The 16,454-nt window shown below is 59.0% G+C and overlaps 1 protein-coding gene across 3 annotated transcripts in view; it reads left to right on the top strand.

Moving 5' to 3' along the window:
* Positions 1-7,939: 7,939 nt before the first annotated feature.
* Positions 7,940-16,454, top strand: part of EPHB3 (EPH receptor B3) — a 29,338-nt gene continuing 20,823 nt past the window's right edge. For all 3 annotated transcript variants that reach the window (XR_003528367.1, XM_027647409.1, XM_027647408.1), the window contains exon 1: positions 7,940-7,976. The gene's annotated coding sequence lies outside the window, so the exon portion shown is untranslated. The remainder of the gene's footprint in view (positions 7,977-16,454) is intronic.

Raw genomic sequence — 16,454 nt, 5'->3', positions numbered from 1 at the left:
GAAAGTATGTATCAGGGAATGTTCTTTTGTCGCTTATTCTGGTTTTCTTTCTATTTTCCTCTTGTCACTGCCAGTGCAGGCTCTTAAAATAACTGGCTACTTTAAACCATCCTCCTTTGTTCCCTGGCTGAGCACCGCTGGATGCCAGCTGCAGAGGGAGGGAGGTGAAGTGTCAGGGCCCTGCGGAGAGTTTTAAAGGAGGTTTGTGCTGATGGGGACAGTGTGTTACACTCAGAGTCCTCTGAGCTGCCCTCTCCCCCACTGCCGCCTGGGCCCTGTGTTGTGGGTTTCCCCTGGGAAGCACTGAGTTTGCAAGTTCTCAGTTGGTCCCCACTCTGCCACCACATAAACCTTATCCAGGCTCTGGGGGTGCAGCCGTGGGTCTACACACCAGCTTTGCAGCCTGCAGGCAGATCCTTTGCAGTATCATATCCCCGTGAGGTCCCCCCAGTCCCTCCAGCTACAGACCCCTGCCTTCAGTGCTGCCCCTTTCCCACCCTCGCTTTGCAGCAAATTGTTTAAACCATGAAAGCTCCTGAGTGCTGGAGGGAAGAGGTGGGATGGAGGCCACACAACTCCCTTGACCCCAGTTAGTGTGGGAAAGGGATACAGCAAAACTGGTTAGGAACTGGCAACCGGCCCCAGGGGAAGCAATAGCTAAGCCTGGGCTTATCCCTCCCGAGCCAAGCGCCAGGGCAGCGGATGCAAATCCCGGGCAGGCCAGGAATTGCCTGGCACCTATCCCAGGGTGTTTGCACTTTCATTCTCGGGCACCCTAGGAATGCGGCGTGACGGGGAGAGGGGATCCCTGCAGCTGGGGGGAAACTGGGGTGGGGGTGCGTCTGGCCAGCATGCTGCCAGCAGGCTGGGCTCCACCACCTGCGGGCACCAGGGCTGGGCTGGAACCTGGCTTGGAATTGCTACGTCAAAGGCTTGTGCCATGCCCAGGCACATCCCCACTTTGTTTATTCCTTCAGCTTATTATTTTATTTGACTATTTATTCCTGGCTGCCTTTTTCTCACGGTGGCTGTGTTTATTTAGCACGCCAAGCCTGGAGCCCGCCAGGCTCACGCTGCTGCCGAGCACAGCCGTAACCCCGGCACAGCAAGTGCCGCGATGGCAACCCCGTGCTGAGGTTTCTCCCGAGTGCCTGGTGGGGTGTTTGTAATGGGTTCAATGGTGTTTCAAGGGGACAGTGGGCAGGGGATAACAGGGTGGTCACACACGCTTGGCGCTGTTGATGTTGCCAGCACACAGCCACACCAAAGGGCTTTAGCACCTGTGTGTCTGCCCACCAACCCAACCCTACAGGCCCATGGCAGCTACACCAAGCAGAGACACCCTAGGCTGGAAGGAGGCAGGTTTGCAAAGAGTGAGGGTAACCCATGGAGTGATGCCATCCCAGTGCCATCAGTGATGGTCCTGGGGGACCCTGTCCCCACCAGCCTCCCAAGGTCCCATGTGCTCCCAGAACCCAAACCCAGCATGATGTGGAGATGCCAGCAAGCCATCAGCAGCCCTGGCTGCTCATTCTCCCAACCCTGGCTCATCCCTGCATTCCCAGGCCCTACACGGCATTTCCTCTGGTGGCAGCCCCTGAGGACCCAAATCACTGGGTCCTCTCAATGCTGAGGATGCTGCTGCGGCTGGGGGCCGGGGAGCCATGGCAACCCGGCAAGGATGGGGGTTGCCATGGCAATGAGAGGCGCAGCATCCGGAGCTGGCTTTGGGCAAGGGATGCTCCAGGTGGGATGGGAAGCAGGACCAGGGTACCCACCCGAGGCTGAGGAATGCCAAAGCCTGGGCTCGGAGTCCAGGAAAGCCACCCTGCTCTGAGGGCTGCCCCTGGCCCACAGCACCTGCAGGGGGTGGGCAGATGGAGTCTAGTGGGGTCCAGGCTCTGTGCTTAGCCCTGCTGTAGCCCCACTGTGCTCGCTGCCACCATCACCTCCAGCCACTCCCAGGCAACTCCAAGAGGACATGGTGCTGGTTCCTGCATGCTCAGTCCAGGAGAGCAACCATCTCTGCAGGACAAGCAGGGTCAGGTGAGACCTCTCAAATTTTTGCAGCCAGGAGGGTCTGCCAAGCATCTCTGAATATGAGCATGAACCCCAAATATCCTGTCACCCCCCTTGGGGTTCACTAACCCCCAGTTAGGAATGTCTGTGTGGGGTCATGCTGTGGCACAAGGCAGGTTTCAGTTCCTAAATCTTCGTGTTTGGAGATTATCTGCTTCCCATGACTAAAGTGGGCACCCAGCTGACCCCAGCTCAGGGCCAAGCATGCAAAGGGTCTCTGCACTGGCATTTCAGCTGCAGCCCCCTAAAATGTCAGTAATGGGGCCAGGCTGCTAATTGCCTGGTCAGCAAAGTTCCCGAGAGAGGAGTAGGATGGGTGAGGACACCCCCCTTGCAGCGTCACCAATTGACATCCCTGCCTTGGCCCCCTCAGCCCCTTGGCCACCCCTCTCAGTGCGTCCCCATCCTGCCGTGCCCCATCCTGCCGCAGGGCTGAGAGGCTGCAAGGGGAAGGGGGCGATGGGAGGAGGAAATGGACCTCCCAGCTGGGAAGCATGCGGGAGAGTGACATTGGCCAGACACTGATGCTGCTTTTGATAAAGAGCAGGGGGCAGTTTGCTGCCCACAGGCACCCATGTTTCCCACACCTCCCAGCAGCTGGGGCCAAACATCATCCCCCAGCCCCAGAGCCTTTGCCTCCTGCAGAGCCAAAAGCATGCAAGGCTGGATGCTTCTTTTCCCTTTCGGCCACAGTAGGCTGCAGAGCAGGGGGGAAAAGGCATTTTTATTTATTTTTGGTGCAACATTTGTCAGCATCTGATTACAAAGGGGTGATGCAGAAGTGGACAGTGTCACCTGGACAGCATCAGCATGGTTGCAACACGCACCCCGTGGCAGATGGACAGGGCTGGCTCTTCAAAACACACAAACCTCATCAGATTTTCCCAAGGGCACATCCCCAGTGCAGGAATCAGCCTAGAACCCAGGATGACAGCCACCCTTCCTCCTCATGCTGCCTCCCAGGGCTCCAGCACATAGCAGGCCCTTTCCCCTTGCAGAAATGGTGGCTGAGCTCTGTTGCAAGCGCATGCCAGCAAACAAGGCTGGCGGCCGCTGGCAGCCACTTCCAGCGATTCCACCCTGGAGCTTGTGGCCAGGCTTTAGATCTGCTAAGCCTGCTTCAAACTTTGCACTGGGAGAAGTGATTTGTCTGCAAATGTTATGTGGTTAAAATAAATGCAGAGAATTTTAATCCTGGGAATTTGGAAAGTAGGAGATTTAAAATAACAAAACCCTTTCATATGGCACTTAATCCGAAATTAGCTGGGTTTTAAGTTTTACGGCAGTAGCTGATCATTCCTCGGCCACCTCCTGCTCAGCGTGGGAAGGGGGGCTCCTCAGATCCCCAGAGCAGGGAGCAGTGGGGGAGGCAGGATGGGCTCTCCCAGCCGTGCAGTGCCCTGCCATGCCAGGGTGGTGCTGGAGCAGTGACGGCACTCTTTTTTTGTTGACGTGGAATGGATCTCCCACAGCTACTTAAGGTTTTAATTGCCCTGTGATTAAAGTTTTCATTACTAAGCAATTAGCACCTGAAATTTTAAGTGCTGAAGTGTTAAACTGCATCCTGAAGCTGCCAGAGGTGAGGGGTGGTGGATGTGGGTGGGACAGAAGAGGGTTTTGAAGTGGGGACCAGGAGCAGCAGGAGGTGGCTGCCTTGCTTGGGCCCAGCCGGGCTGGCATGGGTGCTGCCAGCCACCCCAACCCGCTGGCAGCATCAAGCGCCTGGCAGCACAGGGAGGAGCTCCCGGAGGGGCGAGAGCCCAGGGAGCCTGGGAAGGAGACAGGCTGGAGCCCGCTCTGGTCTGGCGGGAAACACACCGGCTGGGCAAGTTGGCACCCGGCAGCACTCCCAGCCCTGGGAACAGGGCACCCTGGGGCTCCCTTTGGACTGGGGAGGGCATAGGGGACCCCCCAGCAGCCACATGGCTGCCCCAAGTGCCTGCTCAGATGTTGCCCTTTTGAGTGCTGACTTTTGGACAGGGGACTTGATGATGTCACTTGATGCCATAATTGCCCCACTACAGTGGTACCCCCCACCCAGCTTCCCATATCCCCAGCACATTTGCCCTCCAAGTGAGCAGGCAACGGAGGCCTCTTGCAGGGCTTTTTCCCCCATTCCACCCTTCAAACGCATCCCCGTACCTACCTTGTGGCGATGCGCTCCTGGGACTGGCTGCCTGGTGAGGAATGTACTCCCGTCTGTTTGTTTTTAGATTCTTGCTGGGTAATTTCATTTGATGCCCCTTAGATCTTCTGAGAAAATAGGAATAATTGTTCCCTAATCACCTTTCCTTATGAAATTGCAGCTGAGGTTGCCGCATGCAAAGGAGGTGAGGGGCGGTGGCTGGGCACAGCAGGCAGGGTGTGTGGGTGCACCCGTGTGCGGGGCCATGGTCTGACACACACTGTGCACGTGCCTGTGCGATGTGGGCCCATCACCGGAGCACATAAGGACTGCATTTGGAAATGGGGAGTGAAAGTCAGGCTTGCTTCAGCGGGATTGGGTCTCTAGGTAGGAAATTTCTTACAGAGAGAGGGCTTGGCTGGGAGGTTTGTCCTCTGAACTTCCATGGCCGTTGCTGCTTTTCGAGGTTTTTCTTTCATCTCTGCTGCTCCCTGTCTGCATGGGAATGCCTCCCAGGGACACTGTGGGCTCCACAGCTTTGCCATGCAGGCTGTAGGCTGTTCTAAGGCAAAACATCCCTAACTCAGGTCAATGCTGCAGACACGCTCCCCTGCCTACCCCACAGTGCTGCATTTCAGCTCTCAGTCCACCCCTGCCCATGTCGTGCCAACAGGCTCCTCTTTACAGCCCTATTCAGCTCCATCCATCACCCCAAAGTGCCAGGGAGGTGCCATTGGAGGGGACTGAGGCTGAGTGTCTGTGCAGGGACATTTTGTGGCCAGGAGATGTCCATGTCTATATAAACATATGTGCCCCCCAGCCACGCCATCACCCAGTACCCTGAGGGCCACAGCAGCACCATACTCAGTACTGAGTCCTTGCCCAAGCAGGCGGGTTGACATTACAGAGCCAGCCCCTGCCAGAAAATACCACGCAGTTACCACAGTTATTTCCTATTGTGCAGGCATCAGAGCCCTGCCAGCACTGCTCCCCAGGCTGCCCACCAGCTGCAACACACAGGCAGCAACTGGGGCTCCCTGGCCATCGATCTGCCCCAAAATCCTCAGGCTCCAGTCAAGACCACGGCATTGCACCCACCAGCACCAGGGGAGCCTGAGGCCCCAGGGAGAGGTCGGCTGGCAGCACCAGCCCAGTGGGAGCGAGCAGGGGTTCATTAATTACAGCACGTGGGGAGAGACTCGATTGTATGGAGCATCCTCCCCCAGCCCGCGCCCCCCCGTTGCCTGCTCCAGTTTCTCATCCTATTCTGAAATAAATTCCTTTCGGGCTGAAATTTGCCAGGCATGGCTTGGCTCCAAGGGGAATTCTTGGAGAAAGTTTAAGTAAAATTGGTTCAGCCATTTTTGAGTTATTCAAGTGTGAATAAGCAATTTCCCCATGTGCTCCGTTCAGAAATTTTGTGCTTGGGTAACTCAGACCTCTGGAATTGCAGAATAAACGAGGTTTCTGCATCTCACTAAGCCAGCAGGCTCTGGCTGCCGGAATTGGTACGGTGTCTCCAGCAGGGAGGATTTCCCAGGAGTGATTTCATAAGGAGACAGCAAATCTTCCCACCCTGAGTCTGGCCCCTGGTTAAGAGTCTCAACATCTCCATCAGCCCCCAGCCCTCTCCTTCCCCACTGATGCAGCATCGTACCCCAGTGCACATGTTAATGGTGCCGGCTTTGTCACTCGCTTCTCCACTGCTCATCTCCTTGAGTGACAGTGTGTCCAAACCAACAGCTTCTGGTTGTTGGCTGAAACTTTGGTGTCTTCCACCAATGCAATCCCCTTACCTCTGCTTTGCTCCTCAACTGCTTCCTTTCACCTGGAGAGTGCAATGCCCCACTTGCTGCATCTCCTGTCCCTCACAGATATTTATCACAGTCATATGTCATATGTCCTGTCTTAAATTAGCACACTGGTTCTCTCAGGCATGGCTTTTCCCTTTGGAAACTGTGCCTAGTGGTGCTGGGGCACTGTGGCACTCCTCAGGGCACAGCATTCTGCTGAGACTCCCTGCAGCTCCCAGAGGATGCCAGAATTCCTGCAGTAGGAATTGGTCATCTCCGAATTTTCAGTAGCCCAGGCAGAGCTCAGGCCTGTGCCAATCTCTGTGGCCAGGGCTTGGAAATGGGAATCCTTCCAGGACAAGAAAGGAAAATGCCCATTCACAGAGTTGGTTTGTGCAGCAGAAGGCAGAGGTTATATGGACATGCTCTGCGTCTGTTTGCATAGTGGAGAGGTCAACAACAGCCAGGTCTGATAACCTCCCAAATTCCAGCTCCTGCCAGCAGCTGCAGGGAGTGTAGCCAGGAGCGTGGGCCTGTGGATGCCCCACTGTGCTTGTGTGGGGCTGAGACTGGGTCTGCACAGCTACAGAATTTCTGGGCCAGATTTCTGGGGCAGGAGCAGTGTGGAAGGTGCTGCTGGCAGATGGCAGGTGACTGTGGAGGGGGCAGCCCAGATGGCTGTGCCAGGGGGACAAGGCTGCCTGGGGTGATGCAACCAGTCATGCACCCCACTGCCCCTGGACCTGCTGGAGTTCCAGCCACCCCTGGGGACCAGGAGCATCAACATACCTCAACATCAGGGACCTGGGGGATTTTGCTAAGCCCAAGCATAGCCTCCCGAGGAATCCAAGGAGGAGACGCCGCACAGAGGGCCAGGACAGGTCACAGCCTGTGTCCCGCACCTGGCACGGCAGGTATGTATCTGTCCCGAATGATGTGGCTGCAACCACAGGGACAGCATGTGTGTGTACACCATCCCAAGGGAGCAGTCTGTCCAACACAGGGCTCCAAAACCTTTCCATGGCAATGTTGGGACAGAAGGGGAAGAAGACTGAAGCACTCACAGGCTTGGAAGCTGTGGCTGCATGCACAGTAGCCAGTGCCTTCTCCCACAAGAAATGTGATGGGGAAGGCACTCTGGGGGTAGGGGAAGGGATCCTGGGGATGTCTGTATAGTATCACCCTGGCTGGGATCCCAGCACTCATCCGAGTCCCTGTGGTGGGAATCATGATGTGGTGGGGATGGAATGGGATGAGGAGGTATGTGATGAGATGGGATGGGATGGGTGAGGTAGGATGGGATGTATGGGATGGGTTAGGGGGCAATGGCTTGAGATGGGATGGCCCAGGGTGGGATGCATGAGAGGATGGCATAGGACTGTAGAGGATGGGATGGCAATGGGTGGCACAGGTAAATCAGACTGCCAGTAGTGTGGCACAGAGGGGCCCGTCAACACACAGGACCAGGCTCACGCCGGGCTGGGGGTGCGCGGAGCAAGCCAGGAGAGTGCGGCGCGGCCCCTTTAAGAGCCCAGTTCCGCGGGCGGCCGCTGGGTGGGGCGCGCTCCCCGCCCTGCGCCTCGCGCGCCGTGGGCGGGGCCAGCGGGGGCGCGCCGGGCAGGGCCCGCCCCCTCCAATTCATCTTTCCGCAGAGGCCCCGCCCCCCGACCCGGCACCGCCCAATCGGCTCCGCTCTCGCCGTCGCCAAGGGCGCCGGGTTGCCAGGGGCGGGGTGATTGGCGGGCGGGCCCCGCCCCTCACGGCTCAGCGGCGGCGGCGGCGGCGGCGGCGCCAGAGCGCGATCGTGGCGCGGCGGCGAGAGGAGCCGCGCGTGGCGCCGAGCTCGGGACTGCCCGGCGGGGCCGCCCGCACCGCCCCCGCCATGGCCGCGGCCCGCCCGGGGGCCCCCCCGCCGCCGCCGCCGCTGCTCCCCCTCCTGCTGCTCCTGCTGCTCCCCGGCGGCCGCCGGGCTCTGGAGGGTGAGTACCGGGCGGGCATCCCCGCCCGCCGTGCCGGGGCCCGGGCGAGTGCGCACGGGCGCACGCACCCTCCGGGGTGTCCCCGGCCCGCCGACTCGTCGTGGCTCAGCTCGTCGTGGCGCCGCGAACGGCCGGTTTGTCCCCGCGGGGATCTCCCGCCGCAGCCCCGCTCCCCGCGCTCCGCCGCCCTCGGTGGGTTTCAGAGTCAACGCCCCGTGGAACCGAGCCCGGCGCTGCTCCGCGGACGGCGGCTGCTGGCAGGGAGCGGCGCCTCGTTGGATACTCGGTTCACGTTTCGAGGCTTTTCGCCACGACCGAGAGGGCTGGAAAATTAATATTTCTTTCAGTGGAAGCTCGCGGCGTGCCAGAACTGGTGGGGCCGCGGAAGGAGTGTCCGTGTGCCGTGTCCGGCTCCATCCCTTCCCCGGCAGGGCTCGCCGCGCCCGCCGCTTTAACCCCCGCGGCTCCAGCGTGGGACCGCCGGGGCGAGTGGCCACGCGTGCCGCATCCACCCCCGAGCGGGTCTGCGCTGCGCGGCTCGCCCACCCCTGAGCTCCGGTGGAGTTGGAAATAGAACGGGGACTAATCCTCCCCCCTCGAAGGATGAACCCCGGTGCGCGGGGTGTCAAAGCACCCCTAGGTTTGAGCGAGGAAAGCGGCTTTTGGCCCCACTGAGGGACTGGGGATCCCCAGACGGGCGAGGCGGGTCGCGCCGGAGGGGAGGAAGAGAAGGGGGCCCGGACAGGTTTTTGTCTCGGCACAAAGTATGCAGGGCTCTGGCCAGGAGTGCCAGGAGCGGCGGCGCTCCGGTGTCCGGTAACCGAACCCACTGCCGGAGGGAGGGAGGGAAGGGAAGGGAGAAGCCCCGGTTGGAGCAGAGCTGTGGGTGCCTCCGCCCGGGCGGAGGGCGGTGGGGGCTGCTCGGAGGCGGTGTCGTGCTCGGGCTCGCGCTGCCGTCGCCCCGCGTTGCGGGGTTCAGGCCGCGGCTCCGGGGGTGGCCGTGGGCAGGAGCCCCATCTCCCCTGAGGTGGATGGGGGGACATCTTTCCTCCGGCTTTGGGCTTTGTAGAAAGTTTCGGGGGTGCTTGTTGCCCGAGTTCCTTTTCATCCTCCCTCCGTTCGATTTGGTTTTTTCTCCTTTAAAAGGGAAAAAAAAATTAAAAACCCTTCTCCTTTGTACGCTGTAGGAGTCAGAGCTGGTGGGCCTGCCGGGTCCATGAGCTCCCGGCTAAGCGGGAGCCCCGCAGCAGAAGGGGAAGCCACAGGCACCCAGCCCTCCCGGTATGGAGGCTCCCGAGCACCCACCCGGGGATCCCTGCCTGCTGGAGAGGTGTCAGAGGATGAAGTTGCAGGCGGAGAGCCCAGTGGGGCCCCACGCTTGCAGGCAGCGCCGTGCAACCTGCTTCCCATCAGCGGTTTGGGAATTGGGGAAGGATAGCCAACGTGGGGGCTGGCAACACCAGCAAGCATCGCCTGGGCACTGTCCCGTGTGTCCCGGGGGAGGCAGGGAGCCCCAGCACTGACCGGGGATGGAGCAATGGGAAGAGTCCGATGGAGAGAAAATAAACAGCCCCTGCTGAGGAGTCGCTAGTTTTTTTTCAGCTTCACGAACGTGTGGAGGGGTCAGGGGCCAAACACGCCATCCAAGAGGTCAGGGCCCAACTGTGTGCCAACCCAGTGGGACTGCTTCAGGGCTGGCTGGCAGCCACCCAGCATTTTTGGGGCTGGCCCCGATTCCCCTGGGATTCTCTTTTTTTCTTTTTTTTTTTTTTTTTCTCCTTTGCTCTTTTTCGAGCTGGAGGGAAAGTTTCAGCTGGCCCGGAGAGGCTTCTGCCTTGCCCAGCTTTGGGAAGCCACTGCTCACATCACGGTCAGCGAGCTCCCGCGCTTCTGCTGCGTTGGGCATTTCTGTCCGCGCTCAACGCTGCTTCCTGATGGGGACCGGCGCGTTCCAGCGGTTACTGTAAATCTCGCGTGCACGTTTCTTCGGATATTTTAGTGCTGATCATAAATCTGACGTGGCCGTAAATCTGCACACACGTCCTGCAGAGAACAGCAGTGAGCGGTCCCCAGACCCGGCCACTTTACCGTCTCCTCCGAGGGGCAACAGGCTGGTCTTGCGGCTGGTGCTGGGCTGGAAGGGCAGGGGGCTTTGGGGCTGGATGGCGCTCCTCATTCCCAGGGGGATGGCAGGGAGTTGGGTTTCTTTACAAGGCCCCATGGGGGTGGAGGGGAAAAGCCGCGCTCGGCAGCAGCTCAGTGAGGGCTTTGTGCTGCCGAGGAGAAAATGGTTTCTCTCCAGATCCTGTAAGTGCGCTGGGTCTGTTTGAAGTCACAATGTGTTTTTCTTCTCCGGTTCAGCAGTCCCCAGGCCGGCTGCAGAAGGAATGTTCTATCCAGGGGCAACAGCGGATCCTTTCTCCAGTGCAGGGGTTTGAGCTGAGGAGTTTGTTCGAGCAGGGCTGTGGGAGCAGAGGCCCTGTGGGGAGCGGACGCGGTGGAACAGCATGGGGAACGTGCTGCGTTCCAGGCCCTTGCTGACCATCCGAGGGTAAAACCCCAGGCTTCAAAATACCCTGACCCAAGGGAGTGTGGACAGCCGCAGGCTGGATCTGCCTATTGCCCTGGGGGTGCAGGTGGGCTGGGACAGGGACCTGCTCTCCTAAGGAGCTGCTCTGCCAGGCAGCTTCTGCCCTGAGCAGCCTCTCTGGATGCAGGACTCCATTTAAACTTGGGGTTTCCCACGTGCTTCCCCACAAACCCCTGTGCAGAAGCACTGTGTTGCTGCACGTAGTCCCAAGCCTACTCAGGCTCCAGTGAAATAGCCAAAGCCCCCAGTGCAGGAGGATTTCTAGGCAGGATTTTCCTTATCTGAGTTCTGCCCAGTGGCAGCTCCCAGACCCCAGCCGGGTGTTACACAGTCTGACCACGCTCCTTTCAGCACTAGCAACCCCCTACTTAATTGACCCCTGTGCTGGAACTGCCAGGTATTTTCTTGGCAGGGAGATTTGCTTTCTGTTTAATTACTTTTCACAGAAATGGCATATTTCTCGGCGGGGCGATGGGGCAAGTTGGCCCTGCTGTTTTATTGATGCTTGGGGTAGGGCTGCGAGGGAAAGCGGGTCGTGGGGCTCCGCAACACTCGCTGGATTCATTAAATCTCCCGTTCCTCACTAAAAGCTGCACTCAAGGAAGCCTTCCTGCCTGTGTTCCCGAGGAGGGGAGGAGAAGGGCTTTCCTTTGTGTCAGGCGGAGCATGCGGAGAGCTGGGGAGAGGGAAAACTTGCAGCACCGGGGTCCGTTTGCGGCCCCACGTTTCTCCCTTAATGTACAGCAAGGCTGCAGCTGTGGGACCATTTCTGCCTGGCCCTTGTGATTGGGAATAGCGGCCTCTGGTTTTTAAGGAATGAACCGAAACTCCTTGTTTTGTTGCGATGACTTACTGCAAGAGATATTTGGGGAAACCAGTTGGTTGCATTTTCTTTCCGTGAGCCGTTTGCTGCTGCTGCTGGAGCAGGGGAGCTTGGCGTTTAATTAAAACAGCCCCAGCAATCTGAATCACAGACTTGCATGTTTTTAAAATTGTAGCTGTTCCTGTTGTGCTGAGTCAAACTGGTTTGTCTGGATTAAGCGTCTCCGCCTGGGAGCTGTGCTGGGGGAAGGGTGCTGGGGCGGCCCCGGGGTCGGGATCCCCGTTCCCAGCCGGTGCAGACCGCAGGGTGGGTGTCAGCCTCCCCCCCGAGGAGAACCCTGGGAAAGGGGGACTATACCCAAGGGCTGTGGTGGAGCAGCCACAAACTTCTCTGTGGTTTAAGCCATAATGAGTTAGTGTTGTTTCTAGGTCCAGTGTATTTCCATAAAGTGTTTGGGGAATGGTGGGGATAGGGATGCCCCTCCTCGCAGAGCCAGGTACAACCCCACACCCCAGGGGATGGGCCACCTTGAAGGCCAGGCAGCCTGTTGCAGTGACACTCCCACCCGACTGGGACTATCCCATTCAAATGCGTGTTTTGGTTTTTTTTGTTGCATTTTTGTTGTTGTTGTTGTTGCTCCAAACCCAGCCCTGTGCTCAGGCTGGGCGGTGCTGGCAGCAGGGCATGGGCCATTCCCTTGCAGAGCTGAACTCCATGTGGGAGCCATTTTGTGGGGCGGGCGGGTGGGTGTCCTGCCTGTAGAGGGACAGGCTTGGCACTGTTGGTGAAGCCTCATCCTCCTATGCTTGAGTACTGATATCAACCACCCTTGGCACAGCCATGGAGGAGTTCTGGTGCTGAGCTTGGGAGTGGGGCAACATCCCCATTGCTGCAATTTCAGCTCTTCCCACAGTGCCACCTTTCCCAGAGGGGTTGCATCCCTCCCCTGGTGCCCTCTTTTCCCTCAGTGCAGCCCAGCCCTCCAGCCCGTGCTCCCTGAGGCAGGAGGGAGCGAGCCCAGTGCTGGCTTCGCATGGCTGCCCCGCTGAAGAGGAACGGGAGCCATCTTGGGAAGAGGCTGGAGGACGGCGGCAGGGCCGAGCGCCGGCCCCATGGCCGCTCTCCATGCGCGTGCCAGCGTGTGCTGGCTGTGGGTCCCGGGCTGGGGCGGAGGGGATTTTGCTGTAGGGGTCTCTTAATTTTATTTTTGCCCATCACTAAGCCCCGCTGCACTGCAGGGCCTGGTGTTTCTCATGCATGTGGCAGGAACTGTTGACAAACACCTGTTTCCCAGCCCCCCTCCCCAGGAATGCCCCGGGGGCCCTGCAGGGGCTGCAACGCCGAAGGGGTGGGCAGCAGGGATGTCCCCTCTCAGGGGAGCCCTCCCCCAGGACTCTTCTGCCCAGCGGCAGCTGCGAGGGGATTTGAGCCTCCCTGTTCCTCTGTGAGGTGTGGCCATCGCACAGGGCTGCCGAAACCCATCCCTGTCCTGGGGAAGGGACACTGTTGTCCCCATGTTCCCTCACCCAGTCCTTCTTGTCTCTCGGGTGCTCAGTGCCTGCCCAGCGAGGGCTGGGGCGCAGGGGGGACCCTGCCGGGAGGGGGGCATGCACACGCGGCGTGCTATCCAAGGCCTTTTTTTATTAATGAGAAAAATGTGCAGGGCTTGAACGATCGCCAGGAACAGATTTATTCTAGTTCCCCAGAAATTAAACTGAAATGAAGGAGCGAGTCAGCCCGGCCCGGCACCCCCTCCTGACTCTGTGCTTGTTTTAACTCTGGAAGAATCTGACTTTGGGGGTGGGGGAGGTGGGGAAGGGGGGGGGCAATATTTGGGTTTAAGCAGTTCCAGATGGGCTTGGTGCTCTCAGAGAGCTGAGGAAGCGAGCAAAGAGCAGTGCAGAGATTTGGGTAACTGCCCCAGGCAGTAGAGAGGAGGGAGATCTTGGCAGAAACTCCCGCTCTGCGCTGCCGGGATGGGATGGAGCTTGGCAGCCGAGCCACCCGTCTGTGGGGCGAGCCTTTGGATGTGCACTGAGTAACCTTTTTTGGGGAAGAGGTGGGGCTTTTTTTCTTTTAAATATCATTACTCTTTCTCTGTGCACTTTCCAAAAGTACAACCTGGAAAAAATGGAGCTGGAGGGGGAGAGGGGCCTTTTGGATCTCAGCCTGGCGCAAACAGTTGCCCTGCGGAGACAGGTCTGCAGCACTGACTGCCTTTTCTTCCTTCCCCCAGGGACTTTGGGACTCTACATCCACCCGCACCGCCCCAGCTCACCTTGATGGCCCTGTGGGGATGCCTGCCTCGTGAAACCTCGGCCACAGGGCAGTGGGGTCACAGAAAGAGGTGGCAGGAACGTCCCTATCATAGCATGTCCTGGAAACAGGGGTGGCTTTGCAGGCCCATTTCCTGCCTATGTCCTAGTCAATGGCATTCTCAGCTCGAACAGGTCTGGCATGTCCTGATCGGATGAGTTATTTCTGTGGCAGTGGAGGACAGAGGCATGGCCATTCCTGCTGGGGATGGTGACCTATAAATCTGTCCTGCCTGCTGGCTGTAGAGGTCCTGCCTGCCTGGCATGGCTGGTCACGTTGTCCCCATGGCGGGGAGCTGCAGCGGGCAGCCCCTTCCCTGGGGCCAGGGAGGGACATTCCTGTCCCAAGTGGGCAGCAATCATTTTAAGGCCAGCAGTGTGTCTGGCAGCAGGCTGTCAGGCAGCAGGAATGAGAGGCTGTCTATGGGGTCTGTCCATTCCCCTTGCCCACAGCCCGCCACAGGAAAAGCATCTTTTCCTCCTGGGCAAGCCGAAGCAGCGAGTACCAGGGTGCATCCACCACATGGGCAGGGATGGCAGCTCTTCCTTGGCCAAGCTGACCCTGGTGTAGCACACTGGGCTCTGACATCCGAAATTCCCGTGGTATTAATAGAACAGTAATTGCAGTGCAGGGCTGGACTCAAGCAGCTGGCTCCCGTCCTCTCCCAGTGTCAGTACAGCCTTTTTGCAGGACTGGGACCTGGCAGCGGGACCTGGCAGGGTTTGGGCAGCAGGCTGCACGTGTCTTTGGCGTGCAACTGGAGGGTGGGAGCTTGCTGTCCTGCAAAAGTCCCAGGCTCTGAATGCAGCGCTTTGGAGAGGGGTGCACACAGTGTAATGCTGGTGGGTGCTGGAGCAGGCATGACCCTGCTTGTGAAATGGCAAAAATCTGCGCTCCCTGCCTCCATCCAGTGCGTGACCAAGAGGAAAGAAGCACCCATCCCTTCCCGCATCCCAGGCACTGCCACTTGATCTGCCTTTTGCAGAACTGGCACCTGTCCTCCCTCACATGCTTCAGTCTGTCTCACGGCTGTCAGGAAACAGCTCCTGGCGAGGAGCACACGGCCGGAAAACCCTCTTCAGCCAGTTAGCAGCCAGTGGGTCGATGACAAGGCAGAGCTGGATGGAGGGAGCACTCCTGTCCCTCTCTATCCTGTGTGCCAGGCAGCTCCCACTCACCTGAAAGCTGGATCTGGCCCATGCAGAAGGTGAAGGGTGTTGGGGTCGGATGGTGGGACTGTGAGGAAGATGCAGAAGGCCAATGGCTCAGAGCCATGGGACTGTCTCCTGGCATAAAGTTAATACCCCAGTGCAGGTGTGGAATTGGGAAATAGAGGATGCATCCTTGGAGCATCCTTGGAATGGCAGTCTTGGGCCCTGCTGTGAACTTACCATGGTATTGGCAGGGCTGGAACCGGCAATGGTGAATGGTGCCGGGACTGGCAGTGCTGCCCACCCTTGGCTGGGCTCTCCAGACAGGGACTGCCTCTGCCTTTGCACGTGCATGCGCAGTGTGTGTGCAGAGGGGCCTTAATCTCAGTTGGGGCCTCTGGGCCCTGCCATAATGCAGAAATAATGAGTCTATTATTAAGTGCCCACAGTACTTCTTCACTCTGGTGGCTCGCCTCCAGCAGCAGGCAGAACCTGCCCCGCTTGAAGTGGATGTGTCATCATTTGCCTCAGCAAATCCGATCCCCTTTGATGATGGGCCAAACGCCCTTGGCATGAAGGGCCACAGCTGTGATACAGGCCCTTTTTTTTTCTCTCTTTTTTCCCCTCCTCTCTTCCCTTTGTTCCCAGTTCATTGACAATTCACTGGCTTGCCCTGGACCTGGGGCAAGTGCACATTGGTGGGACTGGGTGGTCAGAGCTCCCGTGTCCCCGTGGAGAGGAAGGAGGTGGGAGGCCGGCTCCCACGGCAGCCTCGCGTCTTCCCCCTCGGCACTGGGGAGCAGCAGGCGCCCTACTCGGCATAAGGACAGGTTCCCAGCGTGGGCGGTGATAGGGAGTGCTCCAGCCCTTCCCTTGGGCTGAACCACACTGCCTGGCCTGCCTGGCCTGACAGCCAGGGAGGGCAAGGGTGGGACCAGCACAGCCCCCTGGCCTTGCTCTGGATGCTCTGGTGGGCAGGCATGCAGAGGGTCCCCGGGAGAGAGGGGAGGACGAGGGCATGTGGGCTGTGCAGCATGCTGGCAGTGCTGCCAGCCCCGTCCCTGCAGAGGGAGCTGGCAGACAGCGCCTGCCGGAACCTTCCCCACACTCTCAAACCCCATGCCTGGCACCTCCGCCATGGGTACCCTCTGCCCAGCCTGGGTGCTGCCAAGTCCACTGATGCCCTGCCTGCTGCCTCCCTCCCTGGCTTCAGTTTCCCTCCCTGCTCTCCTGGCTCTCAGCTGCATCAGCAAGAGCCTCCCCTCCCTGCAGTGCAGCTCCGGCACAAGGGGCTGCCAAGTGCCAAAACCTCCCAGCACGCCACCTCCTGTGCACACGACGGCTCCAAAGCTGCTGTCTGTGGTGTGCTCCATCCACGGAGCATGGTGGGCCGAGCTGGACAGGAGAGCTTCCTCAATGCAGGCAGCACATGAAGTCCCCTAGCCTTGGAACAGGGACATCCCCTGCCCAGGAGGATGGATACAGGGTTTAGCTAGGGTCAGAGAGGGAAGAACCCTCCTGGAGGAGGAGGGATCCGGATGAGCTGCATGCTTCAAGAAAACGTGTTGTGGGGTCTCCCAGACCTGACATGCTCTCAG

This window comes from Corapipo altera, unplaced genomic scaffold (genome assembly GCF_003945725.1).
Source record: "Corapipo altera isolate COAL_440 unplaced genomic scaffold, ASM394572v1 113, whole genome shotgun sequence".
Lineage (NCBI taxonomy): Eukaryota > Metazoa > Chordata > Aves > Passeriformes > Pipridae > Corapipo > Corapipo altera.
Note: the sequence above shows the minus strand (reverse complement) of the source record. Positions and strands in the feature narration are given on the sequence as shown.